This window comes from Peromyscus eremicus, chromosome 8a (genome assembly GCF_949786415.1).
Source record: "Peromyscus eremicus chromosome 8a, PerEre_H2_v1, whole genome shotgun sequence".
Lineage (NCBI taxonomy): Eukaryota > Metazoa > Chordata > Mammalia > Rodentia > Cricetidae > Peromyscus > Peromyscus eremicus.
The window spans coordinates 60,409,915-60,427,256 of record NC_081423.1 but is presented as its reverse complement, the minus strand read 5'-3'; the positions used below and the strand labels follow the sequence as shown (position 1 = coordinate 60,427,256).

The following is a 17,342-nucleotide window of genomic DNA, read 5'->3' as shown; positions in this document are numbered from 1 at the left end:
GCAGAAGTTACCACTCTATTCTAACAAGCATAACCATCAGATTTAACCCCTACTTTGTCACATAACATCATCACACCTTGTTACTGAAAACTGCCAAATAACCTACTTGTTCTGAACATTAGAAATTACCAGAAGGCTGGAGGGATGGCTAAACAGTTAAGAGTACTTGTTGCTCTGGCATAGGACTAAGGTTTGGTTCCCAGAACCCACATGGTGGTTCACAACCATCTGTAAACTCCAGTTCCAGAGGACCTTGTTCTGACAACTGAAGATACCAGACATACATGCGATACATATGTGCAGGCAAAACACTCATATACATAAAATAAGAAATAAATCAGTCTAAAAATATTTTTTAAAACATCAAGAGAAAAGTGTGGAGATAACTTTTAATTCTGTGGTGTGTAGAATAATTTCTGTTATGGAAGAAAGAGACCTAATTAATCAAATGATCACTACACACACACAGACACACATTTGCTCATGTCTTTTTATTCCCAGAGCTCTATTGAAAAACAGATTTTATTTAAAACATGTGATTATTTCTTGATAGAAAAAACTGACCAAAAATTAATTGCTTTGTAACAAATGAATTCAAGGAAGACTTAGCTAGGTGAGTCTAGATGTTCATTCAAGTTCAAGATATTCAGGAACCACTAAGTACTGATTGAAAGACTGATGCATTTTTACTAACCTGTTTAATACTTGCACATAAAAATAGGTCACTGTGGCCGGGCGGTGGTGGCACACGCCTTTAATCCCAGCACTCGGGAGGCAGAGGCAGGCGGATCTTTGTGAGTTCGAGGCCAGCCTGGTCTACAAAGTGAGATCCAGGAAAGGCACAAAGCTACACAGAGAAACGCTGTCTCGAAAAACAAACAAAACAAACAAACAAACAAACAAACAAAAAGGTCACTGTGATGGTTAATCTCCATTGTTACTTGACTAGATTTAGAATAACCCAGAAGACATATTTTTGGGCATTTCTGTGACAGCATTTATAGAGATACTTAATTAATAAGGAAGGACTCAACCTAAATGGGGTAGCACCATCATATGGGGTGGGATCCAAGACTGAATAAAAGAGGAAAAAGGAGAAATCCTGATGAGCTTCAGCATTTGTCTTTTCACTTCCTGACTAGACAATATAAGCAGCTGTTGTAAGTTCCACTTACACTTCAGAGCCATCACACCTTCCCCACCACGATGGACTGTATCCCATAAAAACTGTTGCTTCCCGGTAGGTTTGATCACAGCAATGAGAAAGGTAACTAACACAGTCTGGAAAAAGTATAAGCACTCAAGTCTCATTTGCAGAGATGCAGGCTGTGAAAAACAATGGGTTAGTCAGAGTGTAAGCAACAGTTTCCCCAATTCCTTAAACTTTCCACATGCTCTAATATTGTGTACTCATTTATCAGTCTCCTGACTCGTCTGTGCTCTTCTATCACCAGGGAGGTCCTTCTCCCCTGCTGTAGATTCTTCACCAGTCTTCAAAGCTGGTTTCAGATCCAGACATTTACGATATTTCTTTTATTACCTGGCAATATGTTTCTCTCCAAGTCTACCAATTAATCATGTATCTTTATTGTGATACCACCTAGTTCTGTTTCTGGGTTATGAATAGTTTCTTGATTTAGCTCTCAACCTTAAACTAAGTTTTGTTTTTTTTTTAAGGTCAATCACCATGCCTAGTCACATCTGTTTAGCACGATATCCTATGTACAGATGGGACTGGAGGAAGAGATAAATCAAGAAACTGGAGTGACTAACTAGTTAGATTTGTTATAGATGAACACTTGAAACCAATTGGCTATGCATTTTCAGCAAGTAAAAAGTATGTGTTAGTCACATTTTAGCTTTAACAAGATAAAAGAATTTTGTTGTTGCTGTTTGTTTTTTTCATGAGGTGACCTGTGCCCTAAGATCTGTAAGTAACACTCAGGCTTTCCTTTTGGCTAAGCAGACAGTTCACTTGTTTTCACTGTGTATTAATTCATTCAATATCAACTGACTACTTAATGTCCTATGTTCTAGTCAGTAAACCAATTTGTCCTTATCCTTGGATAGTTTACATTGTAACTCAGGGAGAAAGTTCCATTAAAAATGTAAATTGCGTCACTTGGGCTAGAGCAAAGTTATATCTGGTGTAGCATAGAAGCATCAGAGGAAGACATAACTGAGCTTGGGAAATGCTTTACTTAAGCTAACTTTTAGGTTAGGCTTGAACTAGTGGTTTTTTGCCAAGTGGTAAGAGGAAATTTATTTCAGGTAGAGGCACAAAGAACAAAAAAAATGAAAACAATTTAGTAAGTTTGGGGAACGTTGAGTAGCTGTGGATTTCTGGGACAAAGGTAGATATTAGAGGTTAAGGCTATTAAGCAGTTATTGCTGTTATGGGTCTATAATACTAGGTATAGAACATGACAGTTCTATAGCCAAGAAATTGTGGATTATCCATTAACTAGATGTGACAGAGATTATTTATCAGTCATCTCTGCCCTTGGCAATAAACTAATAGTTTGTGGTGGGGGGATGGGGGATGTCAGGAAAAAAACCCACAAGTAGTCTTTTTAAGAGGAGATGTGCACTTTGGAACTAATGATAGTGCTGTGCCTCTGGTCTGTGAAAGCAGGAGGATGTAAAGGTGCTGTGATAGTTGTGCTTGATGTCACCAAGGCTGGATTTAAATATTTCTAGGACAGGTGAAATGCATCTGTGTGTAGGGGGTATGGGAGTATTTCAGAGAGGACTAATATGTGGGATGGTAAGCAAGTAGGGGAGGGGGGAAGAGCCACTCAATGTGGGCAACACCTTCCAAATGGAACTCAATAGAAAAAGGAAGCCATAGGGAAGCAGCAAATGCTTGCCTGCACGCTCCTTTCTATTTGAATGATGCATCTATATTTGCTGCCATCTACTGACAACAAACTCCATCTTCTTCTGTCATTCAGTATGGACTCGAAATGGCTCTTCAGGGAGCTTCCAGGCTTTCAGCACTGGATTGGAACTGCTAATCTGTCCCATTTACAGTTTTGAGAACCTGGTCCTGTACTGCTCCAGAATGTGTGTGCTCCATGCACGTGTGTGTGTGTGTGTGTGTGTGTGTGTGTGTGTGTGTGTGCAAGTTCTATTGGTTCTCTCTCTCTAGAAAACTCTCCTAATATAAATATCATTCATTGCATTTAGCTTACTTGTTTGAGAAAGCTTAGACTATTTCTTAGAAGCAAAGAAAATGGGGATGGAACCAGTGGTGTGGGCTATTAATTGCTTTGTAACAAATTAATTCAAGGAATACTTAGCTAGATATTCACTCAGTACTATTCATTCAGTGCTGTTGTATAGCAGATGGGCTACAAATGAAGATCCAAGCAGCTTCACCCTCATGGTTGTTGTCTTAACCTGGATGGCTGTAAAGCTGGGATCCACTGCAGGTGTCCATTGGAGTGCCTAATGTGATCTCTAATATGGCTTGGGCCTCCTCAAGGAGAGTAGTTTTAGGGTTGGCTTCTTGCATTGCAGCGCAGGGCTCTTTTTAGGGTTGGAGCTAGCAATAGTGTCATTTATGTCACACTTTCTTGATGCACTAAAGGACAGCCTGATTCCAGGGGAGAGGAATTGAATTCCTCTTCTCAGGGAAGAAGCAGCAAAGAATCTGCAGTCATCCTTAAGCACCTCCACCAATTCTGACTAGTTGAACATGTAAACAAAAGGACAGAGAACAAGGAAAGCGTGTGTGATGCTGGCTGGAATCAGGAGGCCAAAACAGAAATTTAACTTAATCATACTTTATAGAAATATAACATGCAGTAAAGTAAAAATAAGTTAGACAAAGTACACAACAATCGCAATTGAAATTAATGTCACACTCCTATTATGACAGGGTTAAAAGAAAACCTAAATAAAACTTTTTTGTCTATCATTTGAAGCAATAGGAAATTTCTGTGAGAAATCCATTATTTCTCAAGTGTTTTTTTTTTAGGTTATGCATATGAGTGCCGGTACCTGTGAAAACTAGAAGGTGTTACTCTCTGGGAGCTGGAGTTAGAATGTGGTTGTGAACTGCCTGATGTGAGAGCTGAGAACAGAACTCAGGTCTTCTGCAAAAGCAATAGTTGCTCTTAACTGCTGAAATCCGTGTAGCCTAAGTATTCTCCTTAAACTACTACAAAATACAAACTGGCACACTGATGCAAGCCTATAATCCTAGTACCTGGGAAGCAGAGATAAGATTATCCTAATTCTGGGCTAGCCTGTGCTACAATAGAGAGTTTCAGCTCAGCCTGAGCTACATGGTGAGAACCTGTCTAAAAGAGGAGGTGGAAGGAGTCTGAGGATATACCAGTGGTAGAATGCTTGCCTAACATGCCCAACACTGGCTTGATTCAAATTTCATTAAAATAGCTGCAATTTTGAAAAATAAAATATCCCCAGTCAACAGCTTTCGAAGAGACATAGTCCAGTCAATGCTCAGAGGAAAACCCTGAGTTTCTGTGTGAAGCTGTCACGGGATGTCTTCTGTCTATAATTCTTATTCTACTTAAAGAGTACTTTACAGCTTAACTCATCCATTTGTGGTACTTACTGTGCACTTGTAATATTGTCTTTTCTATTGCCAGAAATTCAGTTCCTTGGATTTTTTAAAAATTTTTAAACATTTATTATTATGGGGGCACATGTGTTTCACAGCTTGGGTATGGAGGTCAGAGGACAACTTTGTGAAGTCAGTTTCCTTCCACCTTTATGAGTGTTGCTAAAATTCCTTCCTTGGGGGAGACATAAACAGTCTCCCCCAATATAAAAAACATATAAAAAGTCTACCCATTCTCCTACAGTCCCAACAAAAACCTGAGGCATGACTCTACCAAAGTTCATTGTGGAAAACCAATGGTTTATTAAGCTTACTTAGAGAGCAATGGATGAAAGGTTATGGGTAGGATTATGGGTAAACTTAAAGTAGACACATTGGAAGGTCTGCACTCAGTATGGATGATGACTCCCTCATGGTTGTATAGATAGAGACACCCCCCACCCCCCAGTCCTTCTCCATCTGATGTTCCCTGAGACCTTGAGGCTATGTGCATTTAGAGCATAATAAGATACAACTGGTTGGGAGGGGTGGCTGAATACTCAGGTGAGGATTCCATGATCCTCCATACTCCTTCTAGGAGAGAATGCCAGTAGTCAACAAACACTACTGTGATCTTTGTGAGCATGCCCAATAGAACACCTGAAAATGGCAACAAGTGTAGCTCAGAGGATAGTCTTGTGCAGCACTGTGGCTTCCACAGATCTAACCCAGATGGTCAGGCTTGTGCAGCAAATGCTTTAACCTGACGAGCCATTTCCACAGCTGAATTCCTTGGTTTTAAACAGGCCTTGAAAGAACAATACTTAACTTCATATGGAAAAAAAAAAACAAAAAAAACAATGATAACTAAAACAATCCTGTATAATCAAAGAACTCCCAGAGGTATCATCATCCCTTATTTTAAGCTGTACTACAGAGCTATAGTAATAAAAACAGTATGGTATTAGTATAAAAGCAGATAAGTTGATCAATGGGATTGAATCAAAGACCCAGCTGTAAATCCACACACCCACGGACACCTGATTTTTGATAAGGAAGTCAGAAATATACAATAAAAAAAAATTGAAAGCATCTTCAACAAATGGTGCTGGTCTAACTGGATGCTTGCATGCAGAAGAATGCAAATAGATCCATATCTATTCCCCTTCACAAAACTCAAGTCCAAGTGGATCAAAGAACTCAACATAAATCCAGATACACTGAACCTGATAGAAGAGAAAGTGGGGAATAGTCTTGAATGAATTGGTACAGGAGACCACTTCCTGATCAGAACACCAACAGCACAGGCACTAAGATCGACAATAAATGGGCCCTTATAAAATAGAAAAGCTTGGCAAAGGACACCATCAATAGAACAAAATGGCAGTCTACAGAATGAGAAAAGATTTTCACCAACTCCACATCTGACAGAAGACTAATATCCCAAATATATAAAGAACTCAAGAAACTAGATATCAACAAACCAAATAATCTAATTTAAAAATGGGGTACAGATCTAAACAGAGAATTCTCAACATAGGAATCCCAAATGGCCAAGAAACACTTAAAGAAATGTTTCATATTCTTAGCCATCAGGGAAATGCTGTGGGATGTCTTTCTGTATGCCCTGATATGTGTTGCTTCCATTGGCTAATAAATAAAGCTATTTTGGTCTATGGCAAGACAGCTTAGAGGCAGACGGGAAATCCAAGCAGAGATATGCAGAACAGAAGGGTGGAGTCAGAGGAGACTCGAGCTGGCCGCCCAAGGAGCAACAAGATGCCAGCAGACTGGTAATGCCATGGCCACATGGCAACATATAGATGAATAGAAATGGGTTCATTTAAGATGAAAGAGCTAGCTAGCAAGAGGCCTGTCATAGGCCATACAGTTGGTAATTAATATAAGCCTCTGAGTAATTATTTTATAAGCAGTTGTGGGAATCTCAGGGCTGGGTGGGACATAGGAAAATTCCCAGCTACATTTTGGCACCCAATGTGGGGCAAGAGTTTCCAGCTGAAACCTGAGAGAATAAGAGACTCTAAAATGGAACCCCAAACAGCTTCCTACTTCAGGTCTCACGCAGGACTGCAGTACACAAATGCACCCCCTGGCCATGGTGGGCTTCAGCGGCAACATGGCAGACTCCCATGGTCTCTGACTGGCTAGGCCATGATACAAAGTGGCTTCTCCCAGCCGCTGCCTGTGGGCTTGGGAGCACAGCCATAGGCTTGAAAACACAAACATAGACTTTATATTGCTTCCCAGAATTGGGGAGGTAAGCATGACTCATGGTACCTGCACCATGTTGAAAAGTGGAATGGGGCAGAGCTAGCAAGCTGCTGCTGCTTTTGTCCTGGCCACACAGCTTAACAGTTCAAAATTTCTATATGTGATGAATGGTTGCCCCTCTGAACATTAAAAATCAAACAGGCAGGTTAATGTCTGGCACAGCAGGGGACTTCCAGATCCTGTTTCTGCCTAGTCAAAATGATTGATTGTGCCATATAAGTTAAATATTTTGAATTTCTTTTCCTGAACCAATAGCCACATTTTTTTGCTCTCTTTATTTATTTTGGTTTTGGTGTAAGAGATTTAGCCCAGGGCCTCACACATGCTAAGCACATGCTCTATCATTGAGCTAAATCCCCATCTGTTTGCTAAAGCTTTGATTTAAAATTTAACTCTTTCTTTAATTAATACATTCATTCATTCATTCATTCATTCATTCATTTTACATCCTGGCTGCAGTTTCCCCTCCCTCCTCTCTTCCCAGTCCCTCCTCACTCCACACACAACACCCCACCCCTGTTCACACCTCCCAATCTACTCCTCCTCCATTTCTGTTTAGGAAAGGGCAGGTCTCCCAATAAAACACAGCATATTAAGTTGCAGGAAGACTAAGCACCTCCCCATGTATTCAGTCTGGGCAAGGCGACCCAGTATGAGGAGCAGGGTCCAGTCAAGCCCTGGGCCAGTGCCTGTGTGCCCCTGCTGTCTCTATCGTCTGGTCTCTTACCTGTAGCTAGTTCTCAGCCTACTAGCCACACTCCAATTGCTGAATCTGATTCTGGTTTGAGTGCTGCTAATTCTTTGCTACACGATTTACCATGCCTCCATAAGGATTTAAATTATAAAAGGAACTGAAAACAGAACTTTCTTTTAGTATTAAATATGCTAGTTTTTATGGATCTGAAGAATTAGATTAGGATTAAATAGTTATAAATTGAAACATTATTTAAAAAGAGGAACACATCATAGGGATGTTACTTTAAAAAAAAACAGTTATTTCTAAACAGACAGCATGACTTTTTCAAACTTTATGAAGTTGTTTTTCTTTTCTTTTTTTTTTCAAGACAGGGTTTCTCTGTGTAGTTTTTGGTGCCTGTCCTAGAGCTCGCTCTGTAGACCAGGGTGGCCTCGAACTCACAGAGATCCGCCTGGCTCAGCCCCCCAGTGCTAGGATTAAAGGCATGTGCCACCACCACCCAGCCAAATGCCTATATCTTAATATGTTAATTTATGCCTGACTCAGAGCCATTAACTGTGTTTGTTTACTCCCTAATTTGAAAACAACTTCATAGCCGAGTGGCTGGTGGCACACATGCCTTTGATCCCAGCACTCGGGAGGCAGAACCAGGAGGATCTCTGTGAGTTGGAGGCCAGCCTGGTCTACAGAGTGAGATCCAGGACAGGCACCAAAACTACACAGAGAAACCCTGCCTTGAAAAAATAAAAAAAGAAGAAAACAAAAAACAAACAAACAAACAAAAAAGATAAAGGCATTTTGCGATGATAGTTATTACTAATGGGAAATAAATTGCTATCATATTATTCATACTTAAACTGTTCTCAAATTCACTATGTAGCAGAGAATGGATAACCTGTAACTTCTGACCCTTCTGTCTCTATCTCCAGAGTGCTGAGATTACAGGTGTGAGCTACCATGCCTGATTTTAAGAGGTACTAGGGATCAAACCCTTGACTTAGTGCATGCTAGACTATCACTACCAACAAAGCTACTCCCTCAGTCCATTTGCAGACCTTTAAATAGGAAATAATAAATTGAGAGCTGCTGAAGTCTACAGGGGACACAGAAGAATGTGAAACAATACCACATTCATAAAGTTTATCTGCCTGAAGAGGTATAGTTATTATTAATATTCTGACCTGCCCCTTGAAATCTCTCCCCTTGGGGCTGCCCTGTGTCCTGACATAAAAGCCTTATTTTTTTTTTTCTTTTTTTCTTTTTTGGTTTTTCGAGACAGGGTTTCTCTGTGTAGCTTTGCGCCTCTCCTGGAACTCACTTGGTAGCCCAGGCTGGCCTCGAACTCACAGAGATCCGCCTGAAAAGCCTTATTTTTTAAGGAAAAACTCCTCCTCTTCCTCTCTCTCTTCCGCTCTCTCTCCATTCCCACGAGGTGTGGACACCTCTGCCCTCTCTCCCTTCTCTTTCTTCCTTGTCTCCCTCTTTCTTATCTTTTTCTTCATCTCTCTATTATAATAAACTCTCCACGTGGATGCAGCGCTCGGGTGTGAATGACTTTCCACGCGCCTCCACCAACCCACTGCATCTGCCCAGTATGTTTTCTGGCATGGCCAGCTGGGAGCTCCCTACTCGTGCAAACTCATAACAGTTATTATATTTGAAAAGTTAATCCAAAAATTTAAATATTTTATTAAATGTTAAAATTTATTATTATTATTTTGTGTGTGTGCATGTGTGTATGCATGCATGCTTGCGAATATGCCATGGCATGTGTGTGGAGGTCAGCAAACAATTTTGTGGAGTTGGTTCTCTCCAGCCACCTTTCCCTGGATTCTAGGGAATCAAATTCATGTCACCACACTTGTGTGGCAAGCACCTTTATCTGCTGAGCCATCTCACAAGCCCTGATCCAAAAACATTTTTTATTTTAAGACAAGGTGTCACTACGTGTCCTTGGTTGACCTAGAAAACTCTATGCAGATCAGGATAGCTTTGAACGTCTAGAGATCTTCCTGCCTCTGCCTCCTGACTGCTGGGATTAAAGATGTGCATCACCACACCAGGCTGATCCCAAACTTTTAAGTGTAAATGTGTGTCAAAGAAGGATAAGTGATAATTCAGAAGAGCTATCACGGTGGGAATGCTGTTCCCAGTTGTAAAGAGTGTGAAGAGACATAGAGGCTGACATTGGTATTGAGACATGAGAAAAAGGAAAGAATAGCAGAAATATAGTTGGGGATGGTAATGAGCTAACTAGTGAGTGAAACCAGAGCTTGCTTTGAGGTAGGCTCCAAATGATACATTTCAGGGACCTGGGCTCTGAACATGATCCATCCATAGATGGGGAACCCAGAGAGACATTTATCATCATTTTGAAAAATTGAGTAAAATCATAAATACATTGACTCAATAGCAGTAAGTCTTTAAGGAAAACCCCTTTTTTCCCCAGAGTCAGAGGACACTGGTCAATGTAAACACAGATCTCCAGTAGAGGGCAGACAAGTCAAAGCTTACAGTACTGCAGCTACATTGAAGAAAGTAATGTGTTAACAGAAAATGCTAAGAGAAAATACACAGAGCCTTAAATTTTAGGAAGAACCCAAATTAGAAGAGAAATCTTTCATAGAAATCTGTGGTATAAAATGCTTCTAAAGTTGCAAAATAAATGTGCTCACTCAGGGCAGGCATACCAGGCATGCTAGCAACCCCCATTACAGGCTCTAACCTCTATCTTCCCTACCCATCTCGGGTAGGTCCCAAAGGCTACCAAACAAATGTCTAACTATGTATATATCTAGGCTAGGATTCCAACCTGTGTTTCCCATTTCTTTTTGGTCAACCAGGGAAGTGCTTGTTCCTATGGCCTTAAAGTCAGAGGTGAGGTCAAGTCACCAGAGAGAAATTTTGACATATGCATTGACTCACCAGGCTGAAGAGCTGTCATATAGGAAGGCTGATAGGGAGTCTTTGTCTTACTAACTTAATACTCATGCATGAATATTAACACCAAAGTAAAATGACTGAGAATTTCAATAAACCTTTTAAAGACTAAAGCTAGATTTTGCAAAGTGTCATAAACTTGTTTTCTTTGATTACTAAACATGTGTTTTTAAAGGTATAAGAGCAATGCTATTTAGTAGGTTGACTTTCTGCCATTTGGTGGAAGTAATTTCCCTTCATGCTTTGTGAGTTTTTTCTTTCTTTCTCTCTTCTTCTTCCTCTTCTTCTTCTTCTTCTTGAGACAAAGTCTTACTATGTTGTGTAGGCTTCAAATGTGCCATTCTTTTGCCTCTAAAATATTGATGACTCCCTCCCACCCCTACACATCAAGTAAAAGCCTTTAAGACTTGAGAAGAAGAATTCTCTCTCTTTCATATAATCCTTTCCTTCTGCACTCTTCATAAGGTAATTAGAGTTCAGATAAACGAAATAAGCATAGGAAGTCTATAATGACACAATCAGATCATTCTGATGCTATCTTTGCAAGATATTCTTTAATCTAGAGTCCCCTGCCAAACTGAACAGAACTAAAGGGAGAAGGGGGGGGGGGAACAAAAAATATGGAACATGGGTACACCTGATGGAATGTCTCCTTTCCTATGCAGATTCTAATACAGATGAGAATCACTTTAAAACACTCATCTACCTATCCTTGTTACTAAAGGCACTAACAGCTCCAATAGATAGTTATAAGCATAAATTCTAAGAACCAGCAACTCCATAAAACTATGCTTCCTGGAAACAGGGAAAGGTTAAAAGGGATTCCTCAGACAGTATCCTAGTCAGTAAACACTTCTCTAGGCAGCCACAGGAAATATTACTGGCTTACTTTCCAGAAAACCCTAACTTTCCTGATACCACCTCAACAACTCATGAAAAAGATAACTAAGCCTCCAGAGTGATGGTAAGATAAAACATTACGTGATACTAGAGAGGACTGAAAAATCTGAACTACAAGACTAACTAGCAAGTATACTGTAGCTTTGAAAAACCAAACAAAAACCAACTAAATACATGCACGCGTGAACACACACACACACACACACACACACACACACACACACAAGTTGTTAGATACCCAATGTGGGTGCTTGGAATTGAGCCTAGGTCTTCAGGAAGAACAGTACACATTCTTGAGTGCTGAGCCATCTCTCTGGCCCCTGGATTTTGAATTATAAAGAAGTGTATTAGAAAACTAGCTAGGGCCGGGCGGTGGTGGCGCACGCCTTTAATCCCAGCACTCGGGAGGCAGAGCCAGGCGGATCTCTGTGAGTTCGAGGCCAGCCTGGGCTACCAAGTGAGTTCCAGGAAAGGCGCAAAGCTACACAGAGAAACCCTGTCTCGAAAAACCAAAAAAAAAACAAAACAAACAAACAAACAAAAAAAAACTAGCTAGGAAAAATGGGAATGGGGGAAGCATAGGTTAGTTTGAGTTTAGCTCCTTTCTGCTTCTCTTCCCAAGGGTCGTTGGACTGTGCAACAGTTTCTACCTCTGCCACACAGGAGAAATGTCAAACAGGAGATCTTCCAACACCTACATTTTTTGTGTGTCATATACTGTCTACACACATTCATTTTATTTTTATATGTTATGTTTAGGTGTTCTGCCTGCATGCATGTCTGCAAACCATGTGCACACAGTCAGTACCTGTCAAGGCCAGAGTGCATTGGATCCTCTGGAACTGGAGTTATCAAATGTTATAAGCTACCATATGAGTGTTGGGATGTGAATCAGGGTCCTCTGCAAGAGAGGCTAGTGCTTTAATTTAATGACTGAACTATCTCTCCAGCCCTACATATATTTATATATTTAAAATGTTCTCTAAATTCCAGTGAAAAATTTATTCATTAATTTTGAAATCCAGGATTTAGTAGAGATGAAGATGAGGGTGTTGTTCGGTACTAGGGGCCTTGCACATTATTGAGAAGCACTGTACTCCCAAATCACATCCCAAGGCTGAGATGATATCTTTTATGAAACATGAATAAATGAAATTGCCTCGAATACTCTATGGCTCAAAGTGGATGGATGCTCATGCTCACAAAGTTTAAAGCTGCCTATACCACCTACCAACTTTGCAGGCTCCATGCATGTTCCTTATAGTTACCCACCAAAGGCTCCGTTAATTTCCAAGATTCTACAGTGATACTCTAACTGCAAATCAGGATTTTGTTCAATCTGTCCTTGGACTACTTCCTCCTCTGTCTTTATTGTCTTTATTTTCAGATAGGAACACCTACATAAAAAGACATCATCATTGCCTTGCCCACGTAAGAGCAACTGTCACGTTCAAGGTTAGAGTACTGACAAACTAACTGAATTTTAAGTACTTGTCATTATAGACTTTGTCCTGCCACATAATATAAAACAAAGAATCTAGAATTTGATCAGAGGTCATAGTCCCAAGAAGGTTAGTGCCTGTATGGTAAACCAGGAAATACTATTTACCTCTAGCCTACAGCTTATAATGAAATCAGAACAACATAAACTAAATACTTTTATAATCTCATTCTATAGACATTAGTATTTTTAGATGTCATAAAATATTTTCACCTAAAATAGTCAGAAAATTTTAATTTAGAAAAATATATACATAGCTGGATGATGGTGGTGCACACCTTTTATCCCAGCACTTGGGAGACAGAGGCAGGTGGATCTCAGTGAGTTGGAGGCCAGCCTGGTCTACAGACTGAGTTCCAGGACAGCCAGGACTGCTTCACAGAGAAACCTGTCTCAAAAAAAAGAAAGAAAGAAAGAGAGAGAGAGAGAGAGAGAGAGAGAGAGAGAGGAAGGAAGGAAGGAAAAAAGAAAGAAAGAAAGAAAGAAAGAAAGAAAGAAAGAAAGAAAGAAAGAAAGAAAGAAAAATATATGCATGTGTCAAAGATGGGCTGTAATATACATCTTTAAAATCACATTGGCTCAAATATGTCCTTATTTATGTTATATGTTTATTAGCTACGTTTTTCATTGTTTGTGACAAAATACATGACAAAAACAACCCAGGAGAAGAAAAGTTCATTTTGGTTCATGGTTTCAGAGAGATTTCATTACAGCACAGTGGGGCAGGTGGGGCCGGTGGGGCAGCTCTGGCTATGGCAGTGAGAGCATGAGGTAGAGGCTTACTTATTTACATGGTAGTAGACAGGAAACAAAGTTCAGGACCACAGCCTAGCATCAAGTGCAACTACTAAAGGCCTTCCCCCTAGTCATCTCCTTCTACCAGACAGGCCCCAACTCCTAATGACTCCTCTGGAAGCCTTCAAAACAGTGTAATAAGTGGAGGGCTGTGATTCAAAATATGAGCTCATGAGGGACATTTCAGATTCAAACCATAGCACCTATCCATCCAAGGCTGGTACAGATTTAGCTCCATGTTGTCCTCTCTCCTTGGATTGGTCACTATGACAGGAAGAATGGAATCTAATCAACCCTTCACCAGCTCTTAAGTCTTAAAGGCTTCTCCATAGAGCTGACAAAAACTGGTAGGCTTGGTGGCACAGGCCTGTAATCCCAGCTACTTTGGAGGCTGAGGCAAGAAGATTTCAAACTCAAGGCCTTCACAGGCGACAGCACAAGTTCAAAGCCAGCCTGAGCAATTTAGTGAGACTGTATCAAAATCAAACAAACAAATACTTTCCATGTGGGTGGTATCACACACACCTTTAATCCCAGCACTGGGGAGGCAGAGGCAGGGGGCTGTCTATGAGTTTGAGGCCAGTCAGGTTTACATAATTACATTATGATGAGACATTGTTTCAAACAAACAAACAAACAAACAACCTCCCCCAAAAACCAAAAGAAAAAATGCACCCCAAAACAAAAACCCAACCCCACCATCAACAAAAGCAAACTTCAAAAAACGGTTTAGAGATACAGATCAGTGATAGAGCCCCTGCCAAACATGTATGAGTCCCTAGGATCAATCCCTAGTATTGAGGGAAAAAAAGCAAAAGTCATATGATATGCCCAATCCTCAAGGAAATATAATCCCACATTCTGTCAGGAGGAGAACCAGAAACACTAGCAAATACAATGAAATGACTAGAATAAGCATAGATAAGAGCCTTGACATGTAAAGATGATTTTAATATTACATAGACTGAGCAGGCTCTGTGTGTGTGTGTGTGTGTGTATGTATGTGTGTGTGTAAAACAGCAATTAAGAAAGAAAAAAAAAAGAGACCAGCCAGGCAGCGGTGGCACATGCCTTTAATCCCAGCACTAGGGAGGCAGAGCCAGGTGGATCTCTGTGAGTTTGAGGCCAGCCTGGTCTACAGAGTGAGATCCAGGACAGGCACCAAAATAATGCAGAGAAACCCTGTCTCAAAACAACAACAACAACAACAAGAGAGACCAAGTATTTGTATGAGAGCAGTGGGGGAGGGGATACATTGGAGAAGTGTGAGGGAGTAAAAGGAAGGGGGAAATTATGTAAACATAATTCCAAAAATTAAAAAGTTATCATGAAAAAGGTGGTTTTTGTTGTGAAGAATTGTACTTAAAAAAAGACGTAAGGTTCAAACAATTAAATCCAAGGGGAAGTTTAAAATGTAATAATCATATTTTTTTTTTTAAAAAAAGGAGAGAGAGATGGAGAAGAGGGAAGGAAAAAGGAAAACAATAAAATGCTGCCAGATATATGGTAACTCACACCTCCCAACACTTAAGGGGCTGAGGTAGGTGAACTGTGAGTTCAAGGTCAGCCTGGTCTACATAAGGCATCCCATGCCAGCCCAGACTACAGTGTGAGAGTCTGTCTCAACAAAACAAAACAACAGAAAAAGAGAAGTGCAATAATGTCTTCAGGTCTCTATTTTCTACTCTCTTTTTGATCTTACGTTCTTTGCATTCTTAGAACATCAATTCCAACAATGCCAAGCATCTATCGTCTTCCTAATAAAAGAGTGCAGAAAAAATAATTTTTCACTCCTAAGATCTGTATAAATTTCTCAGAATGACACTGATTGGACCTGCTCTCAAAGCATTTGTTCTAGTTTGCTTTCTGTGACTATGATAAATTCACCATCAAAAGCAAACTGAGGAAGAGAAGGTTTATTTCATCTTGCAGGTTACAGTCCATTGTCTGGGGAAGCCAAAGCAGGAAGTCAAGGCAGGAACCTCAAGAAACAATGGAGGAACACTGCTTACTGGCTCCATCTCTGTCTCAGGTACCTTTCTTATACAGCCCAGGCCCACTTGTCTAGGATGGCACTGCTCACGTCCCCGTGGGCCTTTCTACATCAATTAGCAATTAAGAACGTGAGCCTACAGACACACTCATAGGCCAGTCTGATGGGGCAGTTCTTCAGTTGAGGTTCCCTCTTACCTAGGTATGCCAAGTTGACAAACAAGATTAGCTATTAGCTATCACAGTATCCAAGGAAAATGATAGACCAGCTTGACATGAGCCTACTAATATGACCATTCAGTGGTAGAAAAAGCAAAGCCAAGTAATATTCAGCACTATCAAAACACTGTGGAATAAGGTGAACACAACTTCCCAAAAGAAAATCTATAGAACATACCAAACAGCAGCAACTATCCTTCCAAAGACTAATTTTTTTTAAAAAAAAATTCAATAACTACCCCCTTTCCCCTCTAATTACAAATGTGAGATAAATTTTTGTAAAAATAAACTATGTAGTCTTGGCTTTCATACTACAAATTCTCCTTCCTCAGCCTTTCAGTCACTGGGACGACAGGTCTTCACAACCATACCTGGCCCATTTCTGTCCTTTCCCTAGTCATTTTTTAAACAGAAAGAATCTGTCCTTTTTTAAACAGAAAGAATCTGTCCTTTCCCTAGTCATTTTTTAAACAGAAAGAATCTATTTCAGCCGGGCAGTGGTGGCGCACGCCTCTGTCTCACAAGTGCTGTGATTAAAGGTGTGTGCTACCACCGCCTGGCACCCGGGCTATATCAAGCAATTCTGGCATTCAGAGAATTTATTACCCTTCCTGTTGTGAACTTTATATAACAAGTAAATATCAATTAAAATTCACTAGAGCATTAATCAACTGCAATGTTGCCATGTAGTAATAATTTAAATTCTACCATCCAAAGTTATGTTTAAAGTGAATGCCAAGGCCGTCATCTCTCATTAAGTCATACTTTAAGACACCACTGCTTCATTTCCTTTCCCAGTCATGTTTTCCGCTGGTCTGGTTCTACTGCTCTCTCTACCTTGCACTAATTAAACTGGCTTAATCTGGAGCAGCTGCACCAGTACAATATCAAAAGCAGAGGCAAAACTGGCCTGGGCACTTCCTTTACTGGCTATATTCACAGTTTCTTGCCTGGCTTCTTTGTCTTAAGGGCATGACCTTAGCTTCCATTTCTTGTGTATCTGGTTACCTTTCAATCATTTGTTCTTTTAACAAATGTTTATAAAGTACTTCCTGTGTGCCAGACACTATTTGGGTTGCTAAGGATATAGTGGTATATATGGCAAATATGGTGCTTCCCTTTGTAACTTAACTACTGGAGAAAGGGCATTAAACAGATAATTATTCAGAAAAAAATTAAAATTTTTTAAAGTAGAAAGTCATCCTATGAGAATGCACGAAGCGTCTAAGTTCGTTTGGAGCAGGATGGGCTATAAAAGTTACTAAAGAAGGAAAGCATCCAAGGAGAACTGGTGTTTTAAGTTGAGCTCTTAAGTTGCTAGTCTAAATCAACCAGGGAAAAGTTGGGTGGAAAGAATGGGAAAGGGAAACTTTAAAGTCAGGAAACTGGCACAATCAGGGAATAGAAAGAAGGCTAGTGAGGCTAGAGCAAAGAAG

At 40.2% G+C, this 17,342-nt stretch overlaps 1 protein-coding gene across 1 annotated transcript in view; it reads right to left on the bottom strand.

The window, feature by feature from the left end:
• The window catches only part of Ssh2 (slingshot protein phosphatase 2), a 235,608-nt gene that overhangs the window by 143,815 nt on the left and 74,451 nt on the right, over positions 1-17,342 (bottom strand). The gene's annotated exons all lie outside the window — the stretch shown is intronic.